We start from the raw sequence: 13,152 nt of genomic DNA, 5'->3' as shown, positions 1-13,152 counted from the left end.
CGCATCGCATCCTCTTCAACAAGGCATTACTGGATGAATTCTGAATTTCAGGATCCAAGAAGGCCTTTTTTGCGAGCATAGCAAATGATAATAACAAAATGGATGGCGCTGAAAATTCCAGGGACGCTGGCCACCTGACTCCGCAGATTAGAATTACCAGAGTTAATGCTTGCTCTATCAAACTTGTAACTAACAAGAATGATAGAAGGTTTTGGTGCACGTCTTAATCCATTGTTATGGTGCAGGGAATCTTCAACAGATCCAGTGATGGTTGAAATGACATAAAACCAAGCTGCCAAATGCGAATATATTGCTTAAGATACATCGGATCTGTTACGTACGTTGTCTCATTCACAGCAAAAATAGTGATACCCTCTTTCAAGCGTTTGCTTAAGAAATGCAACAGCAAAAATTGTGCCTCGGCTGATAAAGCAGGGACATACAGTGCCTCACATACTTGGAAATCTACTCCGAATTCTAAGTCTCACTACTGTCTTCCCCATCAACTTCAACATCATGTTGTGCAGCTGAACACTGGTCATCCCCTTGATGTCTGTGATTGGCATCCACTGGATTCAATCTCCTTCGAAGTTTCTCAACCACAGGAAGAACATTGTCATCCAGTGGATCTTGAATCAAAACCTGCACGTGTTTGTTACTCCTTTAAATTAAAAATGTTCCAACATTTTGTCAATATCACTAACATAACATTTGAGCGATAAACGCAAGACTTATCTAAAGCTATTATGAAGTTTGTAGAAATTCTGTCTATATTAAGTACCAATTAGAGAATTCAGGATAAGGTTGATTGGTCAAAAGGTGTCTAGATTGTATAAACTAATTATCAGTGGCCGAGTAAATTGACTTCAAACCGATCCAATGAGTGCTTCTAAAACAAACATATAGAAGCAATTAGTCAATAGATACAGTTGTAGATGTCAATTGAGCAAATAGTGAATAGTGAGTAGATACAACCTAATGTCCCAAATACCCTACGACTTCAGTTTTTCATTTACATCCATTTCAGTCCATACTGTCTATATTCAACACTCTAAATTGCAAAACTGGTGAATCAAAGAGGAGGAGGTCAGCCATGCTATATAAATTGGGTCGGAATGAAAACCTACGCAAAAAAGCTCATATAAAAACACAGAAGTTCTTAAGCTCACCTCCTCTGCTGTAATAATAGCCTTGATATGCTGTCATTTCCCACAAGAAACACCATAAACATCAGAATTAGCACAAAGGTAGAAGGAAGAGCAAAGCACAAAAGAGAAACTTTTTCATTTTTAAACGGTTATGACATAAAATGCACGATCATTTACAAAATGAAAGGCAAACACAAAGCACTAGCAACTCATAAATTAAACTGAAACATGAGCATAGTTCTGAAAAACAGCTAGTAAGTGAAACAAAGTTGTCCTTTTCATCGATTCAGGTTGAAATTAACACGGCCAGTCAATGCAAATTACAGAATCCCAGATGGATAAAGCAACACTGTACCTCCAAATTGAGAATTATGGCTCTTTCTCGACTGAGTGACAGGTTGTCAAAACCTGTGCAATAATAAAAATAAACCTATTTGCCAATTAAAATAACCAAAATCCGATTCCAAGTACTGGAACAGGGACTCTAGGTGTGCAATGGGTTACTTGATTCACCCTGTTTCCGAAGAGTTTGCTTGATCCGATATACCTGAATGGGATGGCTTTTCACAAATAATTATTAATTTGTAAACAAAGTAAGTAGGGTCGTATTCTCAGGGACTGGAGATATTTGTCTCTTTCGAAATCCAAAGTAATACGGGGGGGTGTTTTTGTGTAAACGATGACAATCAAAGGAATTCAAATAAAAATAAATAGCTAACTAGAAATTAAATGACAATTCACTGAAATTAGATTAATAATAATTAAAAGTCTAGTCAAGAAATAACTTCAGCAATAGTTCACCTAATTGATCATCGATGCAAAGGCAATTCCAATTAATTACTAATAAATAGGTTATAACTGCCAAACAATCGATGACAGTCAACCCCTCCTTACTGTGCCGGTGATAAAGGTACGCCCGTTAATCACTACTCTAATTGGGAAATAATCCTAGGTACGCCCGTAAGATTTAATTTCCCAATTGTTTTACGTATTAGAGGAGTCCTATTCTAATCAAATAACGCACTACCAAGATTATTTTAGATTAGCCTGCATATTCCCCTGACACGAACTCAATCATGCCAGTTGTCACTATTTCAAGGTAATTAAACAATTACGGATTTAATGCCCTAAATGCCCTAATTGACAATGGATTACTAAATTAACTAATTATCCGGATCCAAGACAATCAATTAATTAAATAACCATACGCACTGCAATCAGAGAATATGCAAATACCAATAAATAAGCGAAAAAATTAAAATTAAGTCGATTTCATAATTTTAGGCAACACAAAGCATCCGTTATTTCTTGACTAAAAAAAGGGATTTAGTTCATTCTCATGCGAGAGACCCGCGCAAAATTGTAGAGAGATTAGCGGCCATTTTCTTGGAAATTGGGAGAATTTAATTCGCTTCAATCAATGAGAAAAGCAAGCTACAACAATTGATCCAATTCTTTCTAATTGTCCAGACATACAAGAAGAAAACTACTAAGGGTGAAAAGCAGAAGTCACAAGAGCAAAAAACAAGAGAAAAAGGAATTGTCCAATACTTTTCTTTTGCTCCTAACACTCACGAGGGAGGAAAACAACTACTAAGAGTCTCCACTGAAGACGAAGAAGAAGAGTCAAAAGCTAGACACCAGGGAATGATTCAATTCATCCCAATTGCCAATGACGTACAAGAGGTAAGCTACTCAAAAGCTAAATAAAAGAAAAGTCAATAAAAGCAACTAAAAGGTCGTGTTCATCCCCTGTTCCTAATTCTAATTTTCTATCTAATAGTCTACTCCCCTTTGCGGCGGCTCCTCGAGGGAATAATGAAGACTCTCCGTCCGCTGTTTTTGCTGCAATTATCAAAGTGGGCAAAAATTTTTCTTTTGCCAACAATGTCCCTGGGATAAGTTCTATGTCTTGGATTTCTTTTCTGTCAAATTGGCACTTGTTATCATATTTTCGTTCTACTCCCTAAAATATATGTCAAATACTAAAAGTGAGTAGAATTCAGCAATTTATCCATATCGGATCAGGTAATAGAGAAAATTAATAATAAAATAAATAACAAAATTACACCCTATCAATTCCCCCCACACCTAAACCATGCTTGTTCTCAAGTACAAGAACGGTAAACAAACACCAATATTTGACAATGGCTATTGCTCTATCTACCATATTGTCAAGATACCAAGAGAAAATCATATATCAAGCATCAGTGATCAAAATCCGAGAAACATCACCTCGGTTAGCTTCTAAATCACAAACTCTTTCAATTCCAGGTTAATTAATCTAAGATAAAGGAATGGTGCACAACATTTATCAGCAAATGGTCCAAATATTAACCAAAATCTCAACATTAAATCTACAAATCGGCAAGCTGACTTCTATCACACATAACCTACACTTTTTTTCATGTTTTCTATTATGTATTTAATTTTTTTATTTATTTTTTTTGAAATAGCACAAAAGATTTAGTCTCTAACCATTGGAGCCTTTTGACGCGAACTCCAACATTTTTCAGATGAAGGAACCCGGTTACTCAGCTCCTATCGCTATACGACCACGTACTCATAAAAATTACTACTTTTTGATGCGAGAATCGACACTTTTGGTGAAGATCCCCGATTACTCAGGAGTAACAATTAGCGGAGTACAGTCAATCTTATTCACAGCCAAATAACACAATAGCTCAAAATAACATTGCAAAAACAAGAAGAATAGCAGCAGCTAGCCTCATTTTTTTTCAAATATGGAGAACTAAACTTAATATTGGACCAATTCACATGAAAATACCAACAATCATTCCCTATGCCTAGAAAAGTTAACCAAGATCTCAAAAGAGTCAAGTAATCATTGATATTCACCAAAGAGATGTTCTGAACTCAACCACATTAACTCGATACACTTTTTATTATTAAAACTTGATAATAGTAGAATTAGAGTCAATAACCCAACATCAAATCTTGGTATTCACATGAGAGTTAAGCACCAAAAAGAAAGAAAGGAAATAAACGAAAGATAGACAAATAACATACTAGAAATAAAGGAAAAATAGCTGAAAACTAAAAACTACTAAAAACTAGAACCATAACTGATCCCTCCCACACCTAAACGATACATTGCTCTCAATGTAACAAATAAACATCAAAAGTAGGAGAAAGGACAACAAAATTTCCATGAAATTGGGTCAAAGTGGTGGGTGATAACCAAAGTGAGGCGTAAAATCCGCATGATGCATGAGGGCTATCAAATTCAAGTGGGTTTTCGAAGCACGGTGATGGAGCGGCTGGAAGTGGTGGCGACGCGACGTGGATGGTGAGCGAGCAGCGACGGCAGGCTTGGTGACGCGCGAAGTGGCCGCGCGAGCTGCTGTGGGTGGTGTCGGCGAGAGAGTGAAAGAAATTGGAGCTGGTGGCCGGATCGAGGAGAGAGAGACAGAGGGCGAGCTGGAGACGGGCGGGCGGCGAGCTGGACTGCAGCGGCTGGTTCGCAGGAGACAGAGGAGGACGGCGGCGTGCAAGCGAGGTGGAGGAGATGGGGGCGGGCGTGAGAAGTGCTCAGCCGAAAGAGAAGAAGAAACAGGGGAGAAGAAAGAAGGAAAATAGGAAGAAAGAAAGGGAAGAAAGAAAGAAAACAAAAAGAAAAAGAAAAAAATAATTTTTTTTTGAAATTTTAATTTTGGAAACAAAGGTTATAGCTAAACGGAAAAAGATTTTTTTAAAAAAAAAATTATTTTTTTTTAAATTATTTATTTTTTTTAAATATTATTATTAACAAAACTCATTTTCGAAATTCAAAATTAGAGATGAACGGAAAATCGAAAACTGTTCTCGAGTTTTGAATACTTACCTTTCCCGCGAACGTGACGCAGACACATCAAAAAGGCAAGAACCCTTCTGACCATGAGCTCTCCATATGACTTGACGCGGGCGCGTCATGTCAGAGAGATACCTGTGAAACATCAAAAATGAAAATTGAATCCCGAAATCAATCAAGCATAAGGAAAACATATTTAAACTACCAATCAAAACTGAACAAACAACTAAAAAGAAATTGGGTTGCCTCCCAATAAGCGTCTTCCTATAATGTTTTTGGCTAGACATTGAACACCACCCTCCAATTTGGATGTAACTCAATTTTTCTTATAATCGGTGGCCCTCCTTCGGGATCCAAATAGCCATTGAGTGCAATCTTTTTCCTTAATTTTCTATTCATTTTCATCTTATAAATTACTTTCATCCCCTGATACTCGTTCGCAGCAACTTTGAATTTATCCCTACAAACAAACTCAGAAAATTCTTACACAAAGGGATTAATAGCATTAATAGCAAACACGGAGTGAGAGTTAATAGGATGTTCCATTGTATCAAAAATATTAAAGTGGACTATTTCTCTATCAAATTTCATAGACAAGGTACCCTTATGAACATCAATTTTTGTCTGAACTGTACTAAAAAAGGGTCTACTTAATAGCAAAAACGAGGGGTTGGGAGAATGGTCATCATCCATGTCAAGTATATAAAAGTCAGTTGGGAATATCAATTCATTAACTTTAACCAACACATCCTCGACCAACCCATCAGGGTATGCATTTGTTCGGTCAGCTAATTGAATTATTATCTCAGTTTCTTTTAATGGATCTAGGTTCAGAGAAGCATACATAGATTTAGGCATTACGTTGATTGATGCTCCTAAGTCCAGCATGGTATTCCTAATCAAAGTATTACCTATCCTACATGGGACAGTAAACCTACCTGGATCCCCACACTTCGGTGGGAGTTTCCTTTGTAGAACCGCTGACACATTCTCCCCCACGATGACCCTTTCATCTCCCCTCAACCTTCTTCGGTTGACTCACAAATCTCTCAAAAATTTTGCATATTTTGGCACTTGTTTGATTGTGTCTAGCAGGGGGATATTGATCTCTACCTTGCGAAGCACCTCCAAGATCTCTTTTTCCTTGTCCTACTTCTTCAGTTTCTCCAACCTGCTAGGAAATAGAGGGGGATTAGTTTTAACGTCTATGATCGGGTCAAGGAGTACCATTGGATTTTTTGAGCTTGTATTCTCTGCCTCAAGTTGTTTCTCAATCTTCTCTTCGTCCTTATCCTTTGGAGTCACGAGTTCGGGCCCCTGAATTTCCTTCCTGCTCCTTAAAGTCATTGCACTTACGTTCTTTAGGTTCAGTTCAGGTTGGGACGGCAATCTTCCGTTTACTTGAGACTCCAGACGGTGATTGATATTGCCATCTGACTTATCTAACTCTGCATCGCTTGTATCTGACCCATCTGACTTCTTATGTTCCGTAGTTCGGAGTCCGTCTTTTGCTGATATTATGCAGTACTAGCCATCAATTGTTTCATCATATCTTCCAAAGATGGACTGGCGCTTGGTGAAGGTGGTGGTGGTTGAAATTGATACTGCTGCTGGTACTCTTGTTGTCTACTTGGCATAAAATTGGACTGCCTATTTGCTCCATAACTGAAGTTGGGATGGTCCCTCCAACCAGGATTGTAGGTGTTCGAATATGGGTCATATTGATTTCTTAGCACAGGCGCGTGACCAGTCATGTTCACTTGCTCCATACTTTTTTATTGGATTATTGGGCACATCTCTGTAGAATGACCCATTGCAGTGCAAATCTCACACACCTTGGCTTGTGATGCATTTCCTACACCGAATTGCCTAACAAAAGATGTTAACTCAGTCAACTGCTGTTGATAGAAAATGTCTCTACCTCATTCACCTTGCGTGTTGGGACATTCTCCCTCGTATCAAACTGCTGCGAATTCTTAGCCATTCTTTCAATTAGCTCCTATGCTTCTCGAGGAGTCTTGTTCACCAGTGCCCCTCCACTTGCAGTATCAATTATGCTTCTGTCCCTGAAGAGTAACCCATCATAGAAATATTGAATGAGCAGTTGCTCACTTATTTGATGTTGAGGCATTTGATACATAACTTTTTGAACCTTTCCCAGTGCTCATAAAGGGACTCCCCTGGATGCTGCTTGATACCGTAAATCTCCTTTCTTAGACTTGCAATTCAAAGCGCAGGAAAATACTTGTCTAAGAATTTTTTCTTCAACTAGTCCCATGTGGTGATACTACCTGGTGGTAGGTAGTATAGTCAATCTTTTACAGAATCCTTCAAGGAGAAGGGAAATGCCCTCATTTTTATTTGCTCCTCTGTAATGCCTGAGGGTTTCATGCTGTTGCAAACTGCATCAAATTTCTGCAAGTGCTTGTACGGCTCTTCACCTGGTAAACCATAAAATGATGGCAAGAGATGAATTAGACCAGATTTTAGTTCAAATGGGGTGTTATCATTTAAATTTGGAAAAGTAATGCACAAAGGCTGTTGAGTTAAATCAGGAGCAGCCAACTCACTTAATATTCGTGCATTAGTTATAGTGACTTTTTCTTGATCCGAGTCACTCGAAGTGTCACCAAACGAATCTGTTGGTTCAACTTCTGACTCAGGTCTATGAGATGCAGCACTTGATTGCTTCTCTTTGAGCTGTCTGGTCTCTTTTCTTGTTCTACGCGCAGTCTTCTCTAATTTGGGGTTGAAAATTAATTCATCTGTACGAGAAGAACGAGGCATACACTCGAAAAGCACCAGAAAATTAGAACAAAAAATGAATTTAAAAAGAAACAAATAACTGACACTAGTCCCTAGAAATGGCGCCAAAAAATCTGTGCAATAATAAAAATAAACCTATTTGTCAACTAAAATAACCAAAATTCGATTCCAAGTGTTGAAGCAGGGACTCTAGATGTGCAATGGGTTATTTGATTCACTCTATTCCCGAAGAGTTTGCTTGATCTGATATACCTGAATGGGATGATTTTTCACAAATAATTATTAATTTGTAAACAGAACAATTAGGGTCGTATCCTCAGGAACTGAAGATATTTGTCTCTTTCGAAATCCAAAGTATTACGAGGGGTGTTTTTGTGTAAACGATGACAATCAAAAGAATTCAAATAAAAATAAATAGCTAACTAGAAATTAAATGACAATTCACTGAAATTAAATTAATAATAATTAAAGGTCTAGCCAAGAAATAACTTCAGTAATGGTTCACCTAATTAATCATCGATTCAAAGGCAATTTTAATTAATTACTAATAAATAGGTTATAACTGTCAAACAATCGATGACAGTCAACCCCTCCTTACTGTATCGGTGATTAAGGTACGCTCGTTAATCACCGCTCTAATTGGAAAATAATCCTAAGTACGCCCGTAAAATTTAATTTTCCAATTATTTTACGTATCAGAGGAGTCCTATTCTAATCAAATAACGTACTACCAAGGTTATTTTAAATTAGTCTGCGTATTCCCATGACATGAAACCTGACAGGTGCCGAACCCGTGCAATAATAATAATAGAAACCTAAATACCACTAAAAGCAGTCAAGATTTAATCCTAGGTACTGGAGCAGGGACTCTAGGTGTGTAATGGGTTACTTGATTCACCCTGTTCCCGAAGAATTTGCTGAATCCGATATACCAAAATTAATTAATTGACAAAATTTACCAAATAGTAGACAGTGACAAGTAGGGTCGTCTCCTCAGGGATTGGAGATATTTGCCTCTTTTAAAGTCCAATTGATAAGAGGGGGATTTCACCGATATGCAACTAAAAATAATTAAACAATCCAACTAAAAATAAATAATTAACTAGCACAAATATAGCAGGAATTAGATCAAGAATAAATAAATTCTAGTCAAGGATACAACTACCCAGACACAGTCCGTTTACCCGATCATTGATGCAAGAGAGGTTCACTTAATTTATTAATAGACTAGTTATAGTCGCCGACGAATTCTAACGACCAATTTTTCCTTAATTTATTGATAACCAAGGTACAACCATTGATTACTCCTAACCAGAAAATACTCCTAGGTACGACTGTAGGAATTAATTTTTCAATTGCATTAATCACTAGAAAAACCTAACCCTAATCAATAACACGCTACGAGGGTTATTTAAATTAGATTGCACATTCTCCTAATGTGTAAACACACCAGTTGCCACTAATATTAATCAATCAAACAATTACGAATTTAATTGACTAATTTGGCACGAGATTAATAAATCTCATTGAACATCGGGCCCTTGACATTCAAATAATAAAATAATCTCATGAAAATTCAAGCAGGTAACGTGCAAATATTAATAAATTGAGGAACGCGTGAAAACTAATTAGATCTCACAGATTTTCAGGACTGCGCCGTCGAGTTGACCCTTGACTAGATGGAAGGCTTAGCCACGCCGCATAATTAAATCACCACACAAATTAAATGATTGCAATGGCATCGCCTTTTTACTAGGAAGCAAGGAATAAAAGATGTTTCCCCGTTGAGAAATATTATCAAACACCTGGCATGTGTCAGAGGCCAGTCAAAAGAAAGAAAACTAGAACTAAACTAAAAAGCTCAAACTAAAAAGACCTCCTTTGCTTCTGTACGTTGTTCCCTTTTAAAGAACCAAAAGAAAGATGACTAAAAGCTATCTAGGTGGTCCCCACACATGTGGACAAAGTTTCCAAATTACTTCTTGTTCCAAGTCTCTCTACGTTGCTTTCTTTGAAGAGCCCAAATGACTAAATGTCTTTCACTAGCTTTGTGGTCCCCCACCAATTCATGGGCCCAAGAATTGAAACCCTTAAAAATCTCCATTTTCTCCATAAAGTCCCTCCTTTTTGGTAGTTTCCTGCTTCATTCCTGAAATTGATTCCAAATACCAAATATGAGTAAATATCAGCAATTAACACAGTATTTATCAAGGATAAAAGGGGAGATTAATAATAAAATTACTAACAAATTATACCCTATCAATTCCCCCCACACCTGAATCATGCTTGCCTTCAAGCATGGGGACAACTCAACTCAACAATGGCTAGCTTTCACATTATCATTACCAACTGTGCTTATACAAAAATCAAGATTTAGTGGCTAAGTGTCGAGTCATATTTCTTCCGATTAGCTCCTAAGTTCATAAACCCGTCCAATTCATAGCTAACTTGCCTAGGAAATTCAAATATTAACTAGCATAGTCAGCAATTAAGTCAACTGGCAGCCAAAGTCCCAATATTGCGAACCAAGGATTGGCGGGCCAACATGATCATAAACTCACTTATTTTTCATTTTTTTGATTGAATAAATAATGCTTAGTCCCGAGCTATTCAAGCCTTTTGACGTGAACTCTGACATTTTTAGATTAAAGAACCCAGTTACTCAACTTTTCATAGCTTCAGGATTACTTACTCATAGATATCATCACTTTTTGACGCGAGAATCGATACTTGTGGTGAAAACTCCCGGTTATTGGGTGATAACACTAGCGGAGTATAGCCAATGTTATTCTCACTAACGTACCAAACTAACAAACACTTAAAGATCATCGCCCACGTCATCTCCTAAACATGAAGGACCAAGGTCAACAGGGGACCAATCCACACAACAGTGCCAGCAAAATATTTAAATCGCCTAAACAAGTTAACCATAAACTGCATCAAGTCATTAAACTCAAAATTTTCACCAAAATAGCATGCTCTTACTTGCCACCGAAACTCAACTCATATTGTAAACTACAACTAGCAATAAAAGAGTGAGCTGCCAACATATTTACCAAGATATCAGCAAGGGAAAAACATCCAAAAGGAATAAAGGAACAACACCTAAACTGGAAACACGTAAACTCAAAAAAACATGGGAAAAACACCCCAAAAATAGAAAACTGGAAATATCTAGCACCCAAACTGACCCCCCCATACCTAAGTCACACATTGCCCTCAATGTGATAATGTAACAGCAAAAAGCAAGGAGAGGGGCAACGGTACTTCCCTGTAGTCATCAAAACAGGGGTGGATCGGGTGCGAACTGAGGAGCAATTCCCGCCTGTTGCATAAATGCAGCCAGATTTTGCGCCATGTTATGCAAGTTGATGCCAATGTGAGTCATGCAAGTCTCCAGTCTCTCAATGGTGTTTCGGAGTTGGATCCAATCGTCGGCCGATGGGGTGGTAGGTGGCGGAGCGGAGGAAGACGGGTCAGGGTCGCCGCCCTCAGTGGAAGCTCGGGCAAAAGATGATCGAGGGGGAGGGCGTAGCGGCCCCGGGGGAACTACCTCCCAACCATTGTCGCCCTCCCGAACTAAGCCCATTTTCTCTAAGCACGGGATATTCAAATGCTCCATTTGACAGACTATATGCAAGTTATGGTTAGAAATATCAAGTACATGCAAATTCATAGCCAAGTGAGTAATGTAAGACCCAAGAATCAATGGGCGCTTCTTTTTAGGCAAAATAGACTTGAACTGAGAAGCGAGCCAGCACCCCAGATTAACTTTAATCTTGTTATGCATGCACCATATAAAGAAAAATTCGGATTTAGACAGAATGCCCGAACTATCTCGCCTACCCGAGAAACTATAGGCCAAAAAACGGTGGATATAGCGAGAGGCCGGGTCCTTCAGATAAGAACCCTTAGATAGACGAGGGTCATAGTTATCCCTGTCTACGGACATCTCATCCCAAATATAGCGATACCGGGAGAAAAAAGGTTGGACATAGTCACATGCACTCTCAGCATACTCCCGAGACTCGGCATATGTAGGATCAATAAAACCAAGGGCCAGATTGAAGTCAGTAATGGAATGGTGAAACTCCTGACCCATTAGACGAAAGCGGATGACGTTAGGGGTAGAAACTGTATAGCCCGTGGCGAGGTCGAACTCAAATGTGGCATAAAACTCCTTAACTAATTCCATAAGGCCGGGAGGTCAGTAATACGAGAATAGGGGAGCCATCCAATGGCCTCAATCAAGTCGTCAAAACGAACGCAAATATTTAGGAGGCCCAAGGTGGCGGCGTCCCGATAACGGCATGGGATAATCCGCCGTTCACAAGCCGCAGCATATCGCAGCTTGTCGGCTGCCTTGGTGAAGTCTAAATGCCCCCCAAAATGTGCAGGGTCAGAGATATGGACGCCTCTTTGTCGCCCAAGACGAGCCTTCCTCCCAGAGGAGGAAGGGTCGTGCGAGGGGTCAGAGGCGGGAATGGAATGCTGGGGTGGAGAGGCCTGAGGGGTCCTAGGAGTCCTAGACCTAGAAGAGGAAGATCGTGGTTTGATCATGGTAGCTAACAGTTGGCCCAATCAATAGAAAATACAATTCAGGCAACCGCAGGCTATAAAAATAACCTTAACAAGACAGCAAGTTCAAGCAATACCCACTGGTGGCCCTAATTAAGGCAAAAGTAGAATAAAACAGCCCAACAATCTTACTAGAATTACCCAATCAGAATAAGTCGAGCAAAAGTCACAATAGCCCCCAAACCAGGCAAATAGAGGCAATTACTGCAATAAGCAACGGAGATGGCCCAGGAGCCGTCCAATGCACCAATTAAATGCAGTAAACCCCAACCAAAGGCAGCTCAATAGACTCCAGGCAGAAAGTACCAAATGATACTCAATTAACACAAAAAATGAACCCAGCAAAGCAGCAAAAGTGAAGGATATTCAGTCACAGATGCTCAATTATAGCGGAATAAGAAATTGGAAGAAAACTAGCACAACCAATACCACTGGTGTATGCATAGGAAAGAAGGGAACCACACGGCCAACCTAATTAATAAAATGCACAACTGAGGCACCCCAAAGGCTAAAAAAGGACCCTAACCAGACAGCAAATGCAATTAAGAAATGGCAACGGTTCCAATGGAGTCCAATATAAGAACAAAGCAGCCCAAAAGTGCAATACTACTCCAAATACCCCAAGTCAAGTCAATAAGACACAACCGATCAGCAATAAACAAAGGGAGGGCACAATAGCCTTCCAATTCAGCAAACAAGTATAGAGAAATACCCAGCCAACGTCCCTTCAAGGGGCACAAGTTAGAAATTAACCAAACAAATCGCAAGTGATACCAACAGGGATTCCAACAGAGCAATGAATTCAACTGATTGAAGCAAGTGAAACTCAACAAATGTCACCAATTGGAC

At 39.0% G+C, this 13,152-nt stretch overlaps 1 long non-coding RNA gene across 1 annotated transcript; it reads right to left on the bottom strand.

The window, feature by feature from the left end:
* Window positions 1–462: 462 nt before the first annotated feature.
* On the bottom strand, window positions 463–1,539 carry LOC140038020 (uncharacterized). The gene is made up of 3 exons (XR_011841831.1): window positions 1,504–1,539; window positions 1,170–1,199; window positions 463–642 (listed from the first exon to the last, which is right to left on the bottom strand). It is a non-coding gene; the product is annotated as an uncharacterized lncRNA (long non-coding RNA).
* Window positions 1,540–13,152: the final 11,613 nt, after the last annotated feature.

The sequence above is a fragment of the Coffea arabica genome, chromosome 3c (assembly GCF_036785885.1).
Source record: "Coffea arabica cultivar ET-39 chromosome 3c, Coffea Arabica ET-39 HiFi, whole genome shotgun sequence".
NCBI lineage: Eukaryota > Viridiplantae > Streptophyta > Magnoliopsida > Gentianales > Rubiaceae > Coffea > Coffea arabica.
This window is presented reverse-complemented; position numbering and strand designations above follow the sequence as displayed.